This window comes from Anticarsia gemmatalis, chromosome 28, assembly GCF_050436995.1.
Source record: "Anticarsia gemmatalis isolate Benzon Research Colony breed Stoneville strain chromosome 28, ilAntGemm2 primary, whole genome shotgun sequence".
Classification (NCBI taxonomy): domain Eukaryota; kingdom Metazoa; phylum Arthropoda; class Insecta; order Lepidoptera; family Erebidae; genus Anticarsia; species Anticarsia gemmatalis.
The window spans coordinates 2,101,904-2,118,000 of NC_134772.1; the positions used below are offsets into that span (position 1 = coordinate 2,101,904).

A 16,097-nucleotide genomic window follows, 5' to 3' on the forward strand; every position below is an offset into this window, starting at 1 on the left:
CTGTCATGTTGACATGTCAAGAATTTGTCACTTTCTCCCGTGGGCAGGTTCAAAAGCATTATCTTAATAACTTACAAGTACTTATCATTATTATTATGTAGAGCTTTTGTGTTTGTTCATTGTTGCTATTTATAAAGAAATACCATATTGAGACTAAGTCAATTGAAAAGTTACATACAGTGTTGCATTTTGTAGAGGATGCAATTTTAGTTTTTTATCTCTACATGGTCTCTAAAACACGTAGGTCTACGACCTCAACCTAACTCTGGGCTATTTCCGATAAAATATCGTATTATAACCCAGGTAAGACGGTCGCTCCATGTAAGACACTGGTATCCAGCTGCATCCGGTGAGACTGGAAGCCGTTAGGGTTGGAAGAAAGTCTAGGCTGATAATTTGTCCTTCGAATTATTTTCGTTAGACAGCACGTTTGGTGCAGAAGTCAACAATGTCGCCTCGCCGCGATAACCGTAGCGTCGTGTGTAGCGGGCTCGAATCCTACCCGGGACAAATCATTGTGTGATGAGCACGAGTATTTGTTCTGAGCCTGGATGTCAATTTATCTACATAGGTATATATTTAGAAGTACATAAAACATAAGTGTGTTTATCAGTTATTTGGTTACCATAGTAGTTCTGATTAGTTTGGAATCAAATGACCGTGTGTGATTTGTCCAATCCAAAGTTTAAAGGTGCCCATAGCCAGTTGCGCTCACCGGTCGGTAAACGATCTGTGGGTTAAGCAACCATTGGCGCGGACATTCCATAGATGGGTGACCGCATAGTGGTATTTGAACTGGGCGTCTCCGTGCTTCGGAGGGCACGTTAAAAGTCGGTCCCGGTTGTTGTATACTAAGATAACAATCCTTAAGCCACGTCAAAGGCCTCTCGGGCGGCTTGAACAACTTTGACACTAGGTTGACCACTAACCATACGACAAACAACATTTATATATTAACCTTATATCGTCACACATTTAGTAAATATACTCCAATACTAAGGCGCCATCTTAGTCCTCCATTAAAATGTAGTTTGTCAACTGTCAGCTAACATGTCACTTGTCACTTTCTCTCTTTAAACTTTTACTTGATTTCTAACGGCGCATTGATGTGTAATTATAGTTCCCACGTACGGTAAGCGAGCGTTATTGGGGATTGGAAAATGATGGGCGCCGGAAGTGATTGCTCGCTAATTGGCACTTTCGAATCTGTTATTTATTATATATTGTTCTTATGTGTGATATACTGCTACAGTTAAAGACATACCTAGTAGTGGGGCTTACTGTAGATTACGTGGTACCGGGTTCGAATCCCGATTGGGGTGAAGTGATCTCATGAAATTATGGAAATCACAGTATTTTTGTGCTCGCTTCGCTCTTAGGTATTTACGGAAAAAAGACTTTGTCTTTTCTCTTGACATGATCTATCGTTTTACCAAATTATATCCAATTCGGTTCAGCCGTTTTGAACCAAAGAAAGGAAACACTTTCCCATTCATAACTTCACCATTGAGTAAAATACATACAATTCTATGTAAATTCTAAATAATATTTCTACGTATGCAGGAAAACTATTATCATTATCAGTTCTACCTTGAAATGTATGAAAAAGACCTTGTTTACTATTAAGGTTGCGTCCCACCTGTAAAAGATTAGCTTAGAATTAGCATAGCTAGTTTATTCCTGACTAGCTGACCCGCGCAACTTCGCTTGCGTCACAGAGAAAATGGGTGAAATTCTTCCCCGTTTTGGTAACATTTTTTACTGGTACTCTGCTCTTATTGGTCGTAGCGTGATGATATATAAACTATAGCCTTCCTCGATAAATGAGCTATCTAACACTGAAATAATTTTTCAAATCGGACCAGTAGTTCCTGAGATTGCGCGTTCAAACAAACAAACTCTTCAGCTTTATAATATCAGTATAGATAGAATCGAGTTTGATTCGAACTGATGACAAATCGTACTCTTATTTTTTTTAAAGACTACTCCCGCACTAAGAACATCTGCTCTTGTGTCGCGGGGACAAACATACAAACAACGGACACAAAGCACAACCGGTCCCGAAACAATTATTTGTGGATCACACAAATAATTTAGCATTTATAAGACTAACATAGTCAATATAATTATGGCTATTTTCTTCTTCTTTATCTTAAAGGACTTTGCCCTTTGTGGCGGATTGCTACATACAGCGACATCTACTGGGACCAGCGCACAACCAACCACCACGCGCAGTGTGACTGACGTCACAAGTCCTGAATCGCGCTATCGAAGTTTGCACTGCAATTGACTATATATACAAGTTCCCGACTACAACAGTTGGGCAGCCTAGGCTCAAAATAAAGAAGAAGAAAAAAAGAACCCCGACAATAAATCCACCGGTAGATAGCTTGGATGACAATGTTGTAAAAACTAGTTTTAGCATCACAAATGAGACAATCTTTAGTCAATTCTACCCAAGGTTCTTTGATTAAGTATGCCGAATTGTGGTAATGTACTTGAAATTGGAATAATGGGGACGATTTATAACTGTCAGTAGTCTTTAGTTAGCCAGGTAGTATTTTAGGTGAGCGTCTGCGAAGGCCATGTACACTTGGATTAAAAACTGTTTTACCATCGAAAGCGAGTTTTCTTTATCATATACATAATTGGCATTCAGTCTATATCTCTTATGGTTGTAGCGTAATGATATATAGCCTATAGCCTTCCTCGATAAATGGACTATCTAACACTGAAATAATTTTTCAAATCGGACCAGTAGTTCCTGAGATTAGCGCGTTCAAACAAACAAACAATCAAACAAACAAACTCTTCAGCTTTATAATATTAGTATGGATTATATTAGTATAGATTAAAGAAAGCTCTAAGCATGATCAATCTATATGAATAAAAATGAATCACCGAAATGCATGTACGACGTACGTGCTTTAACTTAACGTAACTTTTGAACAATTAAAATAAGTTGGATAATTATTTTTTTGATATGTCTGTTACTGTCGGGACAAGATTCGTATGGGATCAATGGGATCAAAATTCCTACGGGAATGGAATGAAATCGTACTATACCTGGACGAAGTCGGGCCAGTCCGCTAGTTGTTAATAATTTAGCGATTGAAAAGGATGGCTGTGAGTGTTTGCTAGCTCTTCTGATAAAACGACTATCCTGCACGGACTATTCCAAATACCGGACATGCAAGCAAACTCTGGATGTAAAACAATCTTACAAAAATTAGGTCTACTGATTAATGGCCTTTTTTTTCGTCAGGAAAATGTATTACTGTATGTCCCGCTCCGGGGAGGAAGGGGGTCTGTCGGGCTCTCCCGCCGCTTGGCTAGGCTTTCCGGCTGTCCCGGGAGGCCTTAATCCGTGGTCGATATACAACTTCCATTGCTCGAACAACAAAGACTATTCTACCACCCACATTATATGAATACTAGCTGCCCCGCGCAACTTCGCTTCCGTCACATAAGAGAGAACGCGTCAAAAGTTTCCCCGTTTTTGTAACATTTCTTTCTCGTACTCTGCTCATATTGGTCGTAGCGTGATAATATATAGTCTATAGCCTTCCTCGATAAATGGGCTATCTAACACTGAAATAATTTTTCAAATCGGACCAGTAGTTCTTGAGATAAGCGCGTTCAAACAAACAAACTCTTCAGCTTTATAATATTAGTATATATAAGAAGTGTTGAACATCAATAGTCTAATAATTGTTAATCATTGATGTGTGGTAGCGAAAGTCTATTGTAACGGGGAAAGTGGCGTGTGGGCATGCGGAATTGATACTTTTTGTATTTGCTAACACTGTGAAACGAGCTGTTAATAGGTTTAAACCTATTTGATTTGTAGTCTTCTTCTTGAGACGTGGTTCTTAATGGCGTGTTTTTTTGGGTTCCGTACCCAAAAGGTAAAACGGGACCCTATTACTAAGCCTCCGCTGTCTGTTTATCTGCCTCCAGGCATAAACCTCATAAACCGTGATAGCTAGAAAGTATAAAATTTTCACAAATTATGTATTCCCGTTGCCGCTTTAACTGCAAATTTAATAATAAACTTAGGATTAAAAAATAAAAATGAATAGGTGGGTCTCCGTACAAACGTGTTGTTTTTTCGTATTTTTTGGTACGAAACCCTCCGTGCGCAAGTCTGGCTCGCACTTGGCCGATTTTGATTATTTATTTTTGGATTATTACGAAGAAACGAACTGTTACTGAAATGTGACAATGGTTGATACGATTTTTTACCCCGAATTATTTTTGAATCCGTGACCTTTACGTGGGGGGGGGATTGCACTATCGTTTTTATCCAAGTGGAGTATGAGAGAGATCTATCCGATCATGGTGTGTTTTGAAAAGAAAAATATTAAGTATAGCTATGTAATTTGTTGTACCTCTACTTGATAAAACTAATTAAATTTTGAACACGAAACGAAACAAAACGTGTGATAGAAGTGAAATGGCAATCTCTTGAAAAATATTCCTACGTGACGAAAAGGGTTTCTTTATAATCTTTATGCCTAAAATCTAAAAAAAAACAACTTTTTCTGAGAAAATGTAAGAACTTAAGATTTCCGCAGATTTTATAATTTTTATTCGGTACGGCAACAAAACCGACTCGACTCACTTGTTCGGCTTGTGCCGATCGGGTTCATCTACACATATTCGGTTTTGCCGCCCGGCTTGACCAATTGATGCCGAACCGAATATGTATCTAGCAAGCCTAAATCTACCTTGTTGTCCCAAGCTTCTAGACTAGCGGTAACCTTCAAATCACATACATCTGCATAGATATTGATCGTCAAATCTGGATAGTATCCAATTGGGACGTGGCTAAGGAAATCCCAATTCAATGAGTCATGACATTCTCAATCCTTTTGTTTTATAATTGTTCAGTTAAATAGGTGTAATGAAACAATAACATACGCTATATAGGAGTTAATGATTGTTTAAATGACAGTTGGTGAATCGATTTGATTGCCTCTTGGACGTGGTGTGTTGAGTATCCGACAGCAGATCGTGTGATCTCAGACTCGAAAAAATTTAATCCATTAATGTCCCACTGCTGGGCAAGGGTCTCCTCCCGTAATGAGGGCCAGGTCTTTAGTCCACCACGCTGGCCAGGTGCGGGTTTGGGGCTTTGCATACCTTCAAGAACTGTTCTTAAAAACTTTCAGGCATGCAAGGTTGCATCACGATGTTTTCCTTCACTTTTGGAACAAGTGATCATTATTTCTAATACTCACTTTTGAGTCCACCACGTTGAAAAAAGTGGACTTAATTACGACAATAATGATTTTTTTTTAATGCTGCCTGCTCCCATGACAAAAAGACGTTATCTTGTCTTTGTATGTATGTACCATTTTGCGTGATTCTCTATCAAACAATGTCAAAGTACCTGCTTCTTTTATAATTTCTGAACGAATCGTGACCTGTCATATGCACTTGACACCTTGTCACACGCTTCATGTTCCAAGCGTTATACTGTGATTGTATTGTTTCTTATTGTTTTTATATTGATTTGTAAAACATGTCTTTATTGTAACATGATTGGCGTTAGGGAAGTTATTATGTACTAGACACGCGATTTTGTTCTTATTTAGGTGTAAGTCTAAGCGCCAAATCGCTCCTAGGATATTTTGTAAAAAGGTCCATTTGCGTATTTTTTTTTTGTCTAAATAAATTAAAAAAAAAATACGCAATTGTAATAAGCTATATTTTTTACTCATTTCCCTAGGAACAAATTATACCTTAAACCCACTGTGCTATCCAGCTCAGATGAGGATTAGTATTCCTTCAAGAGCTGTTTTAAAGAAATCTCAGGTATGCAAAGTTTCAACACGATGTTTCCCTTCACCGTTAGAACAAAAATCGCTACCATTGCGTCGGGAGGTCGCGGGTTTGATTCCCATACGGAACAATTATTTGTGCAATCCACAATAATTGTTTCGGGTCTGGTTGTGCTATTTGTGACACAATAGAGTCCGGGTGTTGGCTTTGAAAAAAAAAGAAGAAAAAAAGAAGCAGAGTAATCTACACAGCTGTACGAAGGCTGTACAGTAATTTCAATGTCTTTAAATAAGGGCTTTAATCACCATATCAGTTCCACACAGTTCCCGCGATAATATACCATACAAACAAAAAAGAACTTTCCATTTCGCGATACAGTACGATGTGTGTAATCAAAAACGCGTTTATTTTATGCAAGTAAAAGTACTCGAGCACATGCGTCGATTAATGCGTGTGTTTGTATGTGCGTGTATGTGTGTTTATCAATATACTCTCACTCTTATGTGATATACACTCAGCGGCAGAAAAAGTGGCCCAAGCGCTTATCGTGAATTTGTAAACAAATTAAGTAATATATGAAAGATATATTGTTGTAAGTGGTTGCGAAGTGATCTGTTTAGTGTTATGAAGTGTTGAATTTCAGATTAATTTAAGTGACGGATGACTTTTTCTAACAATGTGTGTTAGAACTGAATTCAGTGTTGATTCGAGAGGTCAGTTGAATTCTGTATTTTGAAATATTGCTGCACGGAAACGATTTTCTTTATGATTTTTATTGATTATTGGTCTATTTAGATTTTAGAAAAGATTTGAAGATGCCACTTACTGCTGAACAAGTGGCTTAGGTGGTCTTGTTGTCCGATCAGGGCCATTACCATTGAGAGGTGGCTGCATTTTTCAATGTATCGCGTACCACTTTAAGGTCTGCGATTAGGAGGTATCGTGAGACTGGTCTCTACACGCGGCGACCAGGAATTGGACGAACACGATGTACATCCGCAAGAGATGACCGATTTGTTAACCTCGAGGTGCTGAGAAACCGCTTTCTGACAGCGTTTGAGATTCACTAGAGGCTTCAAGCGGCACGCGGAGTCATTCTTAGTGAACGGAACATGAGGCGAAGGATAAAAGAACGTAATTTACAGGCAGGAAGACCAACCCGAGTACCAGAACTCGAGAGACACCATCGAGTTGCGCGATTACGATTTGCTCGTAAACATGTGAATTGGCTATTGACCAATGGAGCAAGTTCTTGTTAACCGATGAGTGCTGAGTAGCATTAACAGCACCAAATGGTCGTGAGAGAGTGTAAAGACGCCATTAAGGACGGTTTTTTCCCAACACAACACGTCAGACGGTCAGTTACAAAGGTAGGTCTGTTATGGTATGGAGAGGTGTATGTTTGGAGGCACGTACGGAGCTTGTCATCGTAGATCAGCGCCTAACAGCAGCCGAATACATTGAAGAAATCTTTCAAGACCATGTTGTACCACTTATGGATTTCATTGGTCGGGAGGATTAACTCTAATCAGTGATGGGCGTAACTAGTTATTTATGTAATCTAATTAATAATTGAATTACATAATAATTTGATTAAAATGTAATTTAATTACAATGCAATTCAATTACATTGTAATTAGATTACTTTGGATGTACCATGAAATTAATTACAATGTATTTCATTACCAAATAATTTGATTACAAAGTAACCTAATTACATAGTATTTAATTATATTATAATTGCTTTGAATATGAAATGTCGCATGCTTGCATCGCACAGTTGCGATATTAGCAAGTGCGGCCCGTACGACGTCATCGGGAAGTAGTAAGTATAATGTGCGGGGGAGCGGGAGGGGGTTCTATGCAGTGTACTCGTGCGTCGCCGCTCCTAGTCACCCCGCTTCACCCGCCCCCTTCAGCTACTTCTAATCTTTTGTGTTGTAAGCACGGACCATTTTCATAAGATTACAAGTCGTATGTATTTTGGTGATTAGTGCAAAAACTTTTGTGTTACGTACAATGAGTGAAAGTGCAAGACTACTTATAGAAGATGACAGTTCAGTGGACGAATCTGTGTCTGCAGGTCAATCGACATTACCGTCACCAAGCAATATTTCTGCAGTGCAACCCACTATACTTGACGGTAAATTCTTTGAGATACTCCGTGATTCTTCAGGAACTGATAAAATAGTCGCCATTTGCAAGAAATGTCTGCCTAATAAAGTAGAAATAAAAGGCTCGAGATTGTGTACATCCAATTTTAAAACACATTTAAAACGGAAACATGGACAAGAATCCATACAAGAATACCAAGAATATATTAAAACAAAAAGATCGAAAAACGTTCGTACTTCCAGTTCGTCAAACGAACTATCACCACGAAGGTTGTCAAATGTACCCTCATATTCTCAAGCTGAATTCGATCGAGATATTGTTAAGTATTTTGTCAACACAATGATTTCTTTAAAGTGCACTGAAGACCCTTACTTCAGACAAATTTTACGTAGATTAAATATAGGTGCCAATAATCTAAGAATCATGAGCCGGCGGACACTTGGAAGAATGATTACGGAATTCTTTGATGAAGAGTCTACTTTAGTGAAACAAGAACTAAATCAAGTGAAACACGTTTGTACCACAGTTGATATTTGGTCTGGACGTCGAAGAAGCTTTTTAGGTGTAACAGCACACTGGATTGATCCAGATAGTTCAAAGCGTGTCTCAAGGGCACTAGCATGTCAACGTTTTAAAGGCACTCATAGTTATGACAAAATATACGAATTGTTGCAAGAAATTAATTCAAGGTATGGCTTAACTAGCACAAACGTTGTGGCTTGTGTTACAGACAACGGCAGCAATTTTGTGAAAGCATTTAAAAGCTTTGGTGTACATCGTATCAATGTTTCAAACGAGCCAAATACTATTGATTCTTGCGATGAAGACTCCGATACTGATAGCACAGACGACGAATTAACGTATCTTAATGACCTTTCTTCAACAATTAGCCATTTAGAGACTCGTTTGCCATTACACCTAAGATGTGCTTCACATACTTTGAGTCTTTGTGCCACCGACGCTAACAAAATACTAGAAAACCAGGAAACGGAGCTATCGAAAATGCATGACCAAACAATCAAAAAATGTAACACATTATGGAAAGCAGCAAATAGGCCAAAATCAGCTGAAATTTTACAAAATATTCTTGGCCATACTTTAAATAGGCCAGTAGAGACAAGGTGGAATAGCCTTTATGATGCCTTGAAAAAAATCGCAACTATAAAAGAAAAATCTGCAACACTTCATAGAGCTTTAAACATAAAAAATCCACTTCGTGAATCTGAATTTACCTATATAAAAGAATACCTTTCATGTACTCAACCTGTCGCTGATGCGCTTGATATTCTTCAAGGTGAAAACGCAACCTATTACGGAATATTTTTGCCAACTATACTCTCGTTGAAGAAAAAGTTGAAAAATTTAACTGAAGTAAGAGACTATGAGTACTGCAACACTCTGACTGAATCTTACCTCAAAAGTGTTCAAACAAGGTTTAAAGATTTTTTGAAAATTTCGGGACCTGAAGCTGAAAATGCTGCTTTAGCTGCCGTTTCTCATCCGAAATATAAAAAATTGAAATGGACATCATTAATTGGCCAGGCAGAATATAATTTAATGAAAAATTTACTCATAAAAGAAGTCTTAAAGAATTTACCAAATCAATTATCTCAAGAAAGACCACCAACGAAGTCGAGGGAGGATGATTATTTTGAAATAGATTCAAGTTCGGATTCAGACAACCAGAGCAGTGAACCAAGATCCAAAGCTGAACTTATAGTCACTCATTTTCTGGCAGAAGATAGCAGAGAACTTCAAATATTAAATAGTCACAAGGAAATCAAAGAAATATTTTTAAAATTTAATACCCCTCTACCTTCTTCTGCACCTGTGGAACGTATGTTTTCGTACGCGACAATGATCAATTGTCCGAAAGCAAACCGTTTGTCAGACGAAATGTTTGAAAAGAGAGTTATATTAAAGGTTAATTTAAATTATAAATCAGAAAACTAATTTTTTTTTTCGCCAATGGTGAAAATTATTACTTATAAAAGATTTATAACTAAACAATGATTGACAGATGATTACATTTATTTTTGTATAATTTAAATTATAAATCAGAAAACTATTTTTTTTTTATCCACCAATGGTGAAAATTATTACTTAAAAAAGATTTATAACTAAACAATGATTGACAGATGATTACATTTTTTTTGTATAATTTAAATTATAAATCAAAAATACTATTTTTTTTTTATCAGCCAGTGGTGAAAATTATAACTAATAAAACATTTAAAACTAAACAATGATTGAGAGATGATTAAACTTTTGTTGTATAATTATGTGTTTTATTTTTGTATTTGTCAAAACTGTATTTAATAGGGCATTTTTGTAAGAGGTGTTCCAATACTTATACACGGTTATTTTTTAATTAGTACAAATATTTAAAGAGCTTATTAATAATGGTCTTGTTATTATATATGGAAAGTCTCAGTGAACAATATTCATAAACAGCTGAGTTATTAACGTTTGTTTATATCTTAAAATCTCACAAAATTTGTTGTAACCGAGTTTGCGGGACCTATTAATGGCCAAAAACACAAAAAAAATGGAAAAGCACTGCGCGTAGTAGTATTTTCTGGTTGCATATATGAATAAATTGATTCAGATAAGAATTTAAGAATTCAGAAATTTTGTTTTTTGGTCAATTTTGGGATTTCGATTTTTTGACTTTTTACTACAAAATTATGATCAGTAACGGGTACTGAAACAGCCCTATTTTTTTGTACTAATTAAAAAATAAGGGTGTATAAATGTGTAGGTAATTACATTTTATCAGATTACATAGGTAACCTATTATAATGTAATTAGATTAACTTGTAATTCAATTACTTTGTATTTAATTACAGTATGTACTCATTACAATTAGTTACTTAAGTAATTTGTTACAAAGTATTTCAATTACTAATTACAATGTAACTGTAATTTGTAATTGTTAATCTAAATACTTTTTGCCCATCACTGACTCTAATGCAGTTTAATGCGCGCGCTCATAGCGCCCGCGTTGTGGAATCGCACCTTGCTGATATCGGGATTCAAAAACTGGCTTAGCCTGCTCACAGTCCAGACATCAACCCCATAGAACATGTCTGGCACATGCTAAAAAACAGTGTATGCGCACTGCCCAACCCACCAGAATCACTTGGTGAGCGAAGAACCGCTCTAGTCAGAGTGTGGGATAAAGTTCTTCAAGAAGTAATTAAAACATCCTCCAAAGCATGCCAGAATGCATGCAGGTCACCATAAATGCTAGAGGAGTTAACACGCGGTATAAACTAGATTTTTTCTTTGGTGCAGAATTAGGTTTTTGCAAAAACTTTCAGTAAGCGATTTCGACAAAAGCTGTATTTTTTAATTTTTCCCATTTTTGATTAAAAATTACGACTATTTAGTGTAAATTGTAACTAAACTTGTGTATAAACTGTTTAACTAATAGTTATAGCCAAAATAGTAACCATATATTGCTATTCTAAAAAGTTTTATCGTAGTTTTGCTTTGGGCCACTTTTTCTGCCGCTGAGTGTATTAAGTGCACGTTTGGCGAAGTGGTTTATGTGGTCACATCGCCAGGAAAATCTACCATGTGACGTCTACGAAGTGGAGTCTACCATCTGTCGTCATGTACATGAAAACTACCATGGAACAACTATCACGTGACCTATTGTACATGATGTCTACCAGGGAAAAACTACCATGTAACGTTTTCTATCACGAAAATTCTACCATGTGACATATTGTGTTCTATATTAAAAATCTACCAGGAAAAGTCTACCATGTGTCAGTTTCAAAGATTCATCCTAACTAACATCTTTCCTCTTTCATAGATCTCAGATCCATCATCCTTCCTCTTTTCAGAATCAAAATAGAATTTGGTTAAATAATGCCTTTTCCCCATAAAAGTAGGCAGAGACCAAAGAACGCCACTTAGTACGATCCTTACAAACCCTTGTCTCATTCACATACATACATCTTGTCATACAAGACCGCCGGTTACGAGTACTACACATTTAGTATGTATTGCAAATTTAGCGTTTACTAGTCACGCTCAAACAGTTAAATTTAATCAATAACGGTGAAGGCGTGCGTGATACCGCGCGAACGCGTGAACATATAACATTTGCGCACTCGCATGCGTTTGTGCAAGACTGACGATTTATTGCCATATAGGTTTGTTATACAACTTATTACTGTTTTACTGGAGGCGCCCATAGCCAGTTGCGCTCACCGCTACACGGTTAAGCAAACCTTGGTGCGGTCATTCCATAGATGGGTGACCGCATAGTGGTATTTGAACTGGGCGTCTTCGTGCTTCGGAGGGCACGTAAAGCCGTCGGCCCTGCGCCTGACTCGTCTTAGTAGTCGACTGGTCGTGACAGTTATCCGTCCCACCGGGTTATGAGAGTGAAGGAATAGAGAGTGTATCTGTGTATTGTGCACACACTTGGACACTATAAACAAAGTCCTGCACAGATGGCCAGTTTCACTTTCAGTTTCAATGAAACCGATCTGTAGCTGGATATCGGCTAGGGGGACAATTATTATTATTAATTAAACAATTAATTTTGTCTAGTTTTTCCTCTGGAATAAATGTCGAGATATTCCCTACTATTATTACTAAAAAAGAACTAACAATCAGAGACATTTATTTCCTTTATTACGAAGAATGTATGAACGGGATACAAAGGAAACACTTCATACACACTCATACATCTATGAATAGTCCCCTTGTTCTATTAATAGTATAAGGAAACATATGGTTTTAATTGTTTGTTTATTTCGAGACGACCCTAACTGTAGGGCTGGCTAATGTTAGTTTCAAGGACTCTTTTTTTAAGAGATATTTCTATAGATGGGAGTTTTTTTTGGGGTATAGGTAGTTATTTTCCCCCAAAAAAAAGATCCTGAGTGTAGTTGAGACCTGAAACAAAACTTTCTGTTGACAAACAAATGGCAGCAGGTTAAATAGTGAAACGTTTATATTGGAACTGTACTTATTAAAAAGTCTTGATATGGATTTACGCACTAAAAAATCAACTTAGACTTTATTCCTACTATATTGGAGTCGACTTCCAATCTCACTGAATGCAGCTGAATATCAGTTTTTTACATGGAACGACTGCCTATCAGATCTTTACAACCCAGTTACCTGAGTTATAACGCGTGTGGTGCAGTGGTTAAGGTGGTCGCCATGCTACTGCGTCGGGAGGTCGTGGGTTGGATTCTCACACGGAGCAAATATTCGTGCGATACACAAATAGTTGTTTCGGGTCTGATTATACTGTGTCCCTGTTGTTTGTATGTTTGCAAAGTCCCCGCGACACAAGAGCAATTCTTAGTGCGAGAGTTGTCTTTTAAAACTAAATTTTAACTATGGTCACCCATCCACATACCACCCTCGACAAGTGCAGCTTAACCTGGCACATCGATCTACTCGAGCTCCCCTCGCCTCTGAATCACACCGTGACATATAAATAGAGTTACAATAGTTTTATTACTTGTTTCCCACAGTTTAACTTTATTACTCACTACACGAGTTCCGTTGTATTGTACGATTGTTTCCTTCCTCGTTTATTCGTTAGATCTTTGTATCGTTATGCTGGTATCTTCGAAAGATTGAATTACATTAACCCTCTATGGTTTTAGCGGCAATAAAAGTTGTTGTTTATGTCAATCCCACTGTTCGGCAAGGGACTCCTCCCGAAGGAGGGAGGGGTTGGGTCTTGGGTCCACTTGACAATTGTGGCTTGGAGAATTTGCGTGCTCTCAAGAAATATGTTATAGAATTTGTACGCAGGGAGCCTACAATGACTTGCAGGTATTCTAGTATGTACCACAATAAATAAATAAACTAAAATGTAAAAGCCGTTGTTAAAATGGATACTACCTTATGTAGTCTATAAGGTTGAAAACCTATGCCCTAGATGGTGAAGCATAATTTGAAGGACCACTCAATAGAAAAAGACACTATTGGATTTTACCGGGTGGTACAATTTACTTGATAATGTCGCGAGGCTAGCTAGTACAAAAATGCTTCCGTTAGGTTTCGAACCCTGAACTTCCGATCATAAGTTCAATTTGAGATATCACCACTTAACTTACTTTTTTTCCTCAATCCGTCATTTTTATAAATAGTTGACAGTAAATATTATGTTATCCTAGACCTTAGTTGATTCAAATCAATTAAACAACAAATATAAATGTAATAAATCTTACAATATAAACATTATTTGTTACTAATTATCTTATGTAATATATTTACTTGTGTTGACTCTGTCAGTGGCTCTCAAACTTTTCATATATATATATCAAAAGCCTTTTTCCAAACTATGTTTTAGTCGGCTTCCAGTCTCACCGGATGCAGCTGAATACCAGTGTTTTACATGGAGCGACTGCATATCTGACCTCCACAACCCAGTTACCTGGGATTTAACACGATACCCTTCGGTAAGACTGGTTGTCAGATTTTCAAGCTTCTGACTACTGGGAACGACTGTCAAAGATCTTCGAAAATGACAGCCGGGACCCACAATTTAAGGTGCCTTCCGAAACACTCCATAATTTGTCGATTTTCGGTTCCGCTGTCGGTTCCGCACCTAAAAGGTAAAAATGGAACCAAATTATTAAGCCTCAGCCGTCTCTCACCAAGCTGTATCTTAAAACTGTAATAGCTGGGGAGATACAATTTTCACAAATTATGTATTTCAGTTGCCGCTATAACAATAAATAATAAAAATTAAAAAAACACGCACGTTTGGCGCAGTGGTTTAAGCGGTCACCTCGCCGTAATAACCGTAGCGCCGCGCGTGGGTTCGATTCTCACCCGGAACAAATTTTTGTGTGTTGAGCACGAGTATTTGTTCTAAGCCAAGATATTAATGTATCTATATAAGTATATATTTAGAAGTATATAAGTATGTTTATCAGTTATTTGGTTACCATAGTACAAGCTCTGCTTAGTTTGGAATCAAATGACCGTGTGTGAGTTGTCCAATAATAAAAAAATAAAAGAAAGAATTGAATATCAGTAAAACTTTGACAGAAGCACGGTTCAAATTTTGAAACTCTCAGAATGACTTTAAAAACATTTTTCATTGTTATCCTCCATACCTTTTTCGATTATATTTAACTAGCTGACCCGCACAACTTCGCTTGCGTCCAATAAGAGAGAATGGCTGAGTTTTTCCCCCGTTTTTGTAACATTAATTACTGGTACTCTGCTCCTTTTGGTCGTAGCGTGTTGATATATAGCCTATAACCTTCCTCGATAAATGGACTATCTAACACTGGAAGAATTCTTCAAATCGGACCAGTGTTTCTGATATTAGCGCGTTCAAACAAAAAAACAAACAAACTTACTCTTCAGCTTTATAATATTAGTATAGATCTAGAGATCAGATACTAATTAGCGCTAATATTTTCAAGTCAACTAACAAAAGTTTGAGCATCACAGTGTTATTATCTTAAACTAATCCGTCAGTTATCTAAGTTGATGTATTTAATTAGCAGCTGATTGACACCATGACTTCTTGATTAGTAAATAAAATAATTAATACTTATCGTTTGTAATTATTTGTTAATGTAACCTTAGACTATATTGAGTTTTAACAATATGGAGGTTTGTCTGTATTAAACAATACTTCTATACTAATATTGTTAATGTGAACGTTTTGGATGTTTGTTACTCAATTGCGCAGAAACTATTAAACGGATTTTGATGAAATTTGGCACATAGAAAGTTTATACCCTAGATAAACTTAAGACATAAGATATTTTTTACCATGGGAAACTTTTCTTATGGTCGATATTTTTTTCCGCAAAAGCTAGTAAGATACTAGTAACATAATAAAAAACACCTGAATGCTAGTATTTTGCTCAAAATAAATTCTATTTATTTTCTTTCACTGCTGTTAAAAGTCTCCCGGCAGGAGTTACGTCTTGGGTCCATCTAGCCAAGTCCAGAAAGCACTTTACATCCCCTTCAGAACTGTTTCGCACCTAGACAAAATCATCACTCACCTTAAAGACAAAGGCAAGTATTATAAAGAAATCTTGCATCCCTTAAGAGTTCTTTAAAACAGTTCTTGAAGGAATGCAAAGCCCTTCATACTTCATAAGTTAGTGGACTAAAAGCCTTACCCTTCCCTAATTCCGGAAAAGAATTAACAGATAAGATAAGTGCTCTCTCATTTAAAACAG

The 16,097-nt window shown here is 37.0% G+C and overlaps 2 protein-coding genes across 2 annotated transcripts in view; both read left to right on the forward strand.

The window, feature by feature from the left end:
* The window catches only part of LOC142984783 (uncharacterized), a 78,613-nt gene that overhangs the window by 12,743 nt on the left and 49,773 nt on the right, over positions 1 to 16,097 (forward strand). The gene's annotated exons all lie outside the window — the stretch shown is intronic.
* Positions 7,467 to 16,097, forward strand: part of LOC142984784 (uncharacterized) — a 391,275-nt gene continuing 382,644 nt past the window's right edge. The window contains exon 1 of the mRNA XM_076132599.1: positions 7,467 to 7,801. The gene's annotated coding sequence lies outside the window, so the exon portion shown is untranslated. The remainder of the gene's footprint in view (positions 7,802 to 16,097) is intronic.